Source organism: Heptranchias perlo, chromosome 9, assembly GCF_035084215.1.
Source record: "Heptranchias perlo isolate sHepPer1 chromosome 9, sHepPer1.hap1, whole genome shotgun sequence".
NCBI lineage: Eukaryota > Metazoa > Chordata > Chondrichthyes > Hexanchiformes > Hexanchidae > Heptranchias > Heptranchias perlo.
Genome location: NC_090333.1, coordinates 6,635,210 through 6,641,473, shown reverse-complemented (window position 1 = coordinate 6,641,473; position 6,264 = coordinate 6,635,210).

The following is a 6,264-nucleotide window of genomic DNA, read 5'->3' as shown; positions in this document are numbered from 1 at the left end:
TCCTGCGCTCGCACGGGAAGGTGCCGTGGGAAGGGGAGTGGGTTTTGGGGATGATGGAAGAGGGGACCAGGGTGTCGCAGAGGGAATGGTCCCTTCAGAATGCTGAAACGGGGGGGAGTTGAAGATGCGTTTGGTGGTGGGATCGCGCTGGAGGTGGTGGAAATGGCAGAGGATGATACATTGAATGTGGAGGCGAGTAGGGGTGCAAGGTAAGGACAAGGGGGACCCTATCATGGTTCTGGGAGGGAGGGGAAAGGGTGAGGGCAGAAGTACGGGAAATGGGATGGACATGGTCGAGGGCCATTAACTACAGTGGAGGGGAATCCTCGGTTGAGGAAAAAGGAAGACTTATCGGAAGCACTGATGTGGAAGGTGGCATCGTCAGAACAGATGCAACAGAGACGGAGAAACCAGGAGAATGAATAGAGTCCTTGCAGGAAGTGTGGTGAGAGGTAATCAAGGTAGCTGTGGGAGTCAGTGGGCTTAAAATAGATGTTGGTTGACAGCCTATCCCCAGAAATGGAGATAGAGAAGTCGAGGAAGGGAAAGAGATGGACCATGTGAAGGCGGGAGAAGGTTAGAAATTGGAAGCAAAGTTGATTAAATATTCCAGTTCAGGGCGGGAGCAGGAAACAACACCAATACAGTCATCAATGTACCGGAAAAAGAGGTGAGGGAGGAGTCCTGAGTGGGACTGGAACAAAAGTATTCCACATATCCGACAAAAAGGCAGGCATAGCTCGCCCCCGTATGAATTCCCATAGCAACACCTTTTATTTGGAGGAAGTGAGTGGAGTCAAAGGAGAAGTTGTTCAACGTAAGAACAAGTTCAGCCAGGCTGAGGAGGGTGGTGGTGGATGGGGACTGATTGGGTCTCCGTTCAAGGAAGCAGCGGAGGGCCCGCAGGCCGTCGTGGTGAGGGATGGAGGTGTAGAGGGACTGGACGCCCAGGGTGAAAAGGAGATGGATAGGGCCGGGAAACTGGAAACTGTTAAAGTTACGGAGGGCATTGGAAGAGGAAGAAATAAGTTCAATGTGGCAAGAACAGGCTGAAACAATTGGTCTACCGGGGCAGTCCAGTTTGTGGATCTTGGGAAGTAGGTCGAAGCGGGTTGTGTAGAGTTGGGGGACTATGAGGTTGGAGGCCATGGGGGGAAGATCTCCAGAGGAGATGAGGTTAGTCATAGTCTGGGAAAGTATGACTTGATGTTCAGCGGTGGGGTCATGGTCCAGGGGGAGATAGGAGGAGGTGTTGGAGAGTTGCCATTCAGCCTCTGCGAGGTAGAGGTCTGTTCACCAAACTACAATAGAGCCGCCCTTGTCAGCAGGTTTAATGACAATGTCAAGGTTGGAACTGAGAGAACGGAGTGCTGCAAGTTCAGATGGAGGATTATGGTGTTCGATTGGGGAAAAAAATGATTTGGGGGAAAATAGAAAGAGATAGATGACTTGCAAGTCAGAGTTAGCATTGGCCTCCAGAGAAAACAATTTAAAACAATAGGATAAACCAAGGTCTGATTTAACTCAATGTGGAACATTCTATCATCTCAAAATAATCTTTTCAAATTGCTCAAAGTAACAAAATATTGCAATCGAAAGGTGGAAAACATGATTTAAATGTTACTGCTGAAAGCTCAAGCATCACAGCCTTTGACTGCAGTGCGTCAAGTATCTCAGCAAGATTTGGCCAATGTCAATTAGACATGTGACTAGGTAGAATGCAGTAGGTCGAGAGTGTGTGGTATTTGCTACTGTGCAGTTTTCTTATGTACAGGGCACGCTACCGTCAATCTTTTGTGTTAAATTGATCATCAAATGGGAGACAGGGGCACACATTTCACGAACTAAACTATGATGATTTTCACAGGAGGGTCAATATGGGTTGTGTAAAGTGATCGATTTGAAAAGTCCACAGCTCGGAATTGGTTTGGTGCTTTGTATGTCAACTCCCATTTTCTTGGCTATTCTCCAACTACACACATTTTGTACTGTAGAAACTGTACATTCTGAACTTTGCTGAATCCTGTACACAGAGAATATTGAATCATGAAACACTGCAATGTTTGCATTCTACAAAGAATGGACAATGCACAACTCTCCATTGTGTTTTGATTGATAGTCTTACCATGTAGATATAATATGGGGCTTTCTGCTCATCATCCCAATATCTGCCAGTAATTGATTTGTGCACGTGCTGTACGATCTCTTTGTATGGGACCTGACGTCCAGCTGCACCACTGCAAGGGGCACCTCGGGAAGCAATCTTTTCCAATACACACCTACCACCCTGAAAAGTACGAAAGGATGAAAAAATAACACTTGTGAATAGAGTTACTTTGGTCATTTCAAAAATGCAGTAACAGCATGACTGGTCTCTAAGTGTAAAGGCTATGAGGGACAATTAGAGAAACATAAGCTTTACAATATAGAGAGGAGGGTCTCTCACAGAAATATATAAATTAAATAGTACATTTATAGATAAGGACAAGGTTGTAACTTGAAATAGACAGCAACAAGACTGAATGTCGAAGATTAAGGGGTGATCTAATTGATGTGTTTGAATTGATCAAAGCAGTTGATAGGGTAGATAGAGAGAAACTATTTCCTCTGGTGGGAGAGTCCAGAACAAGGGGACATAACCTTAAAATTAGAGCTTGGCCATTCAGGGGTGTTGTCAGGAAGCACTTCTTCACACAAAGGGTGGTGGAAATCTGGAACTCTGGACCTCAAAAAGCTGTTGAGGCTCGGTCAATTGAAAATTTCAAAGCTGAGACTGATAGATTTTTGTTCGGTAAGGGTATTAAGGGTTACAGAACCAAGGTGGGTAAATGGAGTTAAGATCCAGATTAGCCATGATCGATTGGTGGAACAGGCTCGAGGGGCAGAATGGACTACTCCTGTTCCTATATTCCAATGTCTCCCACTGGGTATGGTAGCATTGTTGTTATGTTACTGGACGAATGAACCAGATACCTGGACGAATAATCTGGAATCATGAGTTCAAATTCTGCTACAGCAGCTGGGAAATTTAATTTCAACTAAATAAAATCTGAAATTTAAAAAAACTATTTTCAGTAATGGTGGCCATGAGACTATGGGATTGTTGTATTTCATCTGTTCACGAATTCATCCACTCTGGCCGATATGTGACTCCAGACCCACAGCAATATAGTTGATTTTTAATCACCCTCTGAATTGGCCAAGCAAGCCATTCAGTTGTACAATCTTTGCTACGGACTGCAGCGGTTCAAGAAGGTGGCTTACCACCACCTTCTCAAGGGTAGTGAAGGATGGGCAAAAAATGCTGGCCTTACCAGTGATGCCCACATCCCATGAACAAATAAAAAAAATTGTAAAGGAATGAGTTTTGAGAAAAGATTAGCAGAAGCTTAAGATTTGTAGCTCAGAAGAATGCAATTAAGGGGAGGCCTCAGTGGAATAAAATGTTGAATAGCACGGGTAAGGTAAGCCCAGCCAATGGATGCATGTGGAAATTAGTGAAAAGTAAACATAGAACAGATATCAAAAATCTTCTTTATGTAAAGAGAAGTTTTTGAAATAGTCTACAAGCAAGTGAACAGAGGCAAAAATACTGGACTGTTCCAAAATATAATTCGATGCCCTGTTCGGACAGATAATGTACCAGAGGGATGAGTTTCAGGTGAACTGACTTCACTCTCATTTCTTGTGCAATGCAAACAATTAATTTCCTCAGAAAAGGGAATCAATGGGATAGTTTGCACAGCAACAAGACAACGGTTTACTAAAGTTAATTCTCAATAATTAGGATATCTGAAAGCCAGATAATGACAACACCTTACCTCAAACAACTGCCTGCAAGTATAGTCATAACCATACCATGGAACTCCCAGCACGAGCTTTCTGGAATCAATACCCAGATTGATATAAGCGGAGTAACCTAAATGGGGAAAATAATAATGAGGGTCCTAGATTCACATTGATATCGGGCAGGTAGACCCTGAACCAGATGGTCTTATTGTACATACCTGATAAAGTCTGGTAATAGGGAGCATTTGGCTTTGAAAAGCAAATGTCCCACATTTGACTCTGCATATCATAGGACATCACAAATAAAAAGTCACAGGAATTTGCAATTCTCAAAAAGTCATAGCATCGGCCATCAATGCAGTCTGGAGACCAAGGCACGTTAAATGTGACCTAAGGGCCAAAGAGTAACAAGAAGAAGTTAGTTTCATCTCATACCTTATGTTGGATATCACTAGTAGTTATATGGTTTTTATATGCACTCGCACATGCTCCATGGGAGCTGTGAATTTAACAGGTTAGGAGTTCGACAGTGTTCATGACTGTATAAAAAGGAACAGGATAAAGTTGGGGCAAATTGTGAGTTAGAATTAATAGGATCCTCGGTTATCAAATATTAATCAGGTTCGATTCCCCACTGCTCACTCACCTTCTTCCTCCAATTTTCTGTCAGTTTTCTCTCCTCCTCTTCAAAAGGCATTAAGTTGTGACCAAACTGCAGTCCCAAAAGGGCCAGCCACACTCCAATACCTAGTCAAATTGGCCAAAGTTTGTTTACACGAGGCCAGACATTGAGTGCTGGCAGGCTATTTGAGTGTAGGGCTTAAGGTCAAGAATTAAATCACTGCAATCTGAGTTAACAAGGTCTAAGAACAGAAGAACATAAGAAACAGAAGCAGGAGTAGGCCACATTGCACCTTGAGCCTGCTCCGCCATTCAAACAGATTGTGGCTGATCTTTGACCTCAAATCCACTTTCCTGCCCAATCCCCATATCCCTTGATTCTGCCAAGAGTCCAAAAATCTATTTATCTCAGCCTTGAATATAATCAACAACTCAGCATCCACAGCCTTCTGGGGAAGAGAATTCCAAAGATTCACAACCCTCTGAATGAAAAAATTCCAACTCATCTCAGTCTTAAATGGCCGACCCCTTATCCTGCGACTATGCCCCTAGTTCGAGACTCTCCAGCCATGGGAAACAACCTCATGAGCCCCCTCATAATCTTATATGTTTCAATGAGATCATCTCTCACTCTTCTAAACTCCAGAGAGTATAATAGTGATCCAAGGTGGCTTACAGTGTGGGGAAATGTGAGGTTATTCACTTTGGTAGGAAGAATAGAAAAACAGAATATTTTTAAATGGTGAGAAACTATTAAATGTTGGTGTTCAGAGAGACTTGGGTGTCCTCGTACACAGTGAATTGTTATGATCTGGAATGCATTGCCTGAAAGGGCGGTGGAAGCAGATTCAATAGTAACTTTCAAAAGGGAATTGGATAAATAATTGAAGGGAAAAAATTGCAGGTCAATGGAGAAAGAGCAGGGGAGTGGGACGAATTAGATCGCTCTTTCAAAGAGCTGGCACAGGCATGATGGGCCGAATGGCCTCCTTCTGTGCTGTAACATTCTAAGAACCGATGTGAAAATTACAGTTCGAACAATGCTGGTCCGGGAAGCCGGGCCTCAAGTCACTTGTATCATTCTGGGCTACAAGTGGTGCAGCATCAAGTTTGCTGTATATCCAGTTCAAACTGATTCAATCTAAAATTTCTAACCTCAGCAATGGTCAAAGCAGCTTTGGAACAAGATGATGCACTGATAAACAGCAGCTAAAAATCAGGATTTCAATTCACTTATCCAGAAAAATATCAATGGTCTTTACAATTAAGTAGAAACTAAATTGCTTATCCCCATTTAATAAATAACGGCTCCTTTACCTGAGACCCAGGTATTAAAATGTTGAACATCTCCGTAGTTTCGGCAACCAGTTGAGATATCCACAATTTGGTGACAGAATTATTTTCAGCAGAAAACTTCAGGTCCAAATTGATTCCATCCATAAATTGTCTTTTTACAGAGTTGACTCTGTGATTGATCCATTTTCTTTGGTGATTTCTGTCCATAATGTCTTTGTATGTTGGAACTCCTGGTGAACAAACAATGTCCATTTATACAGAAATAAAAACAGAAAATGCTGAAAATACTCAGCAATCCGGGCAACATCTGTGGAGAGAGAAACAGAGTTAATGTTTCAGGTCGATGACCTTTCCTCAGAACTGGAAGAAGTTCGAGATTGAACAGTTTTTAAGCAAGTGCAGAGGCAGAGAAAGGGGGGGTGGGGAAGGAAGGGGAGGGGACAAAAGAACAAAAGGGAAGGTCTGTGATGGGTGGAGGGCAAGAGAGATTAAATGACAAAAGGGATGATGGTGCAAGTCAAGGAGGGTGGGAATGGGACAGGTGAAGAAATAAAAGAT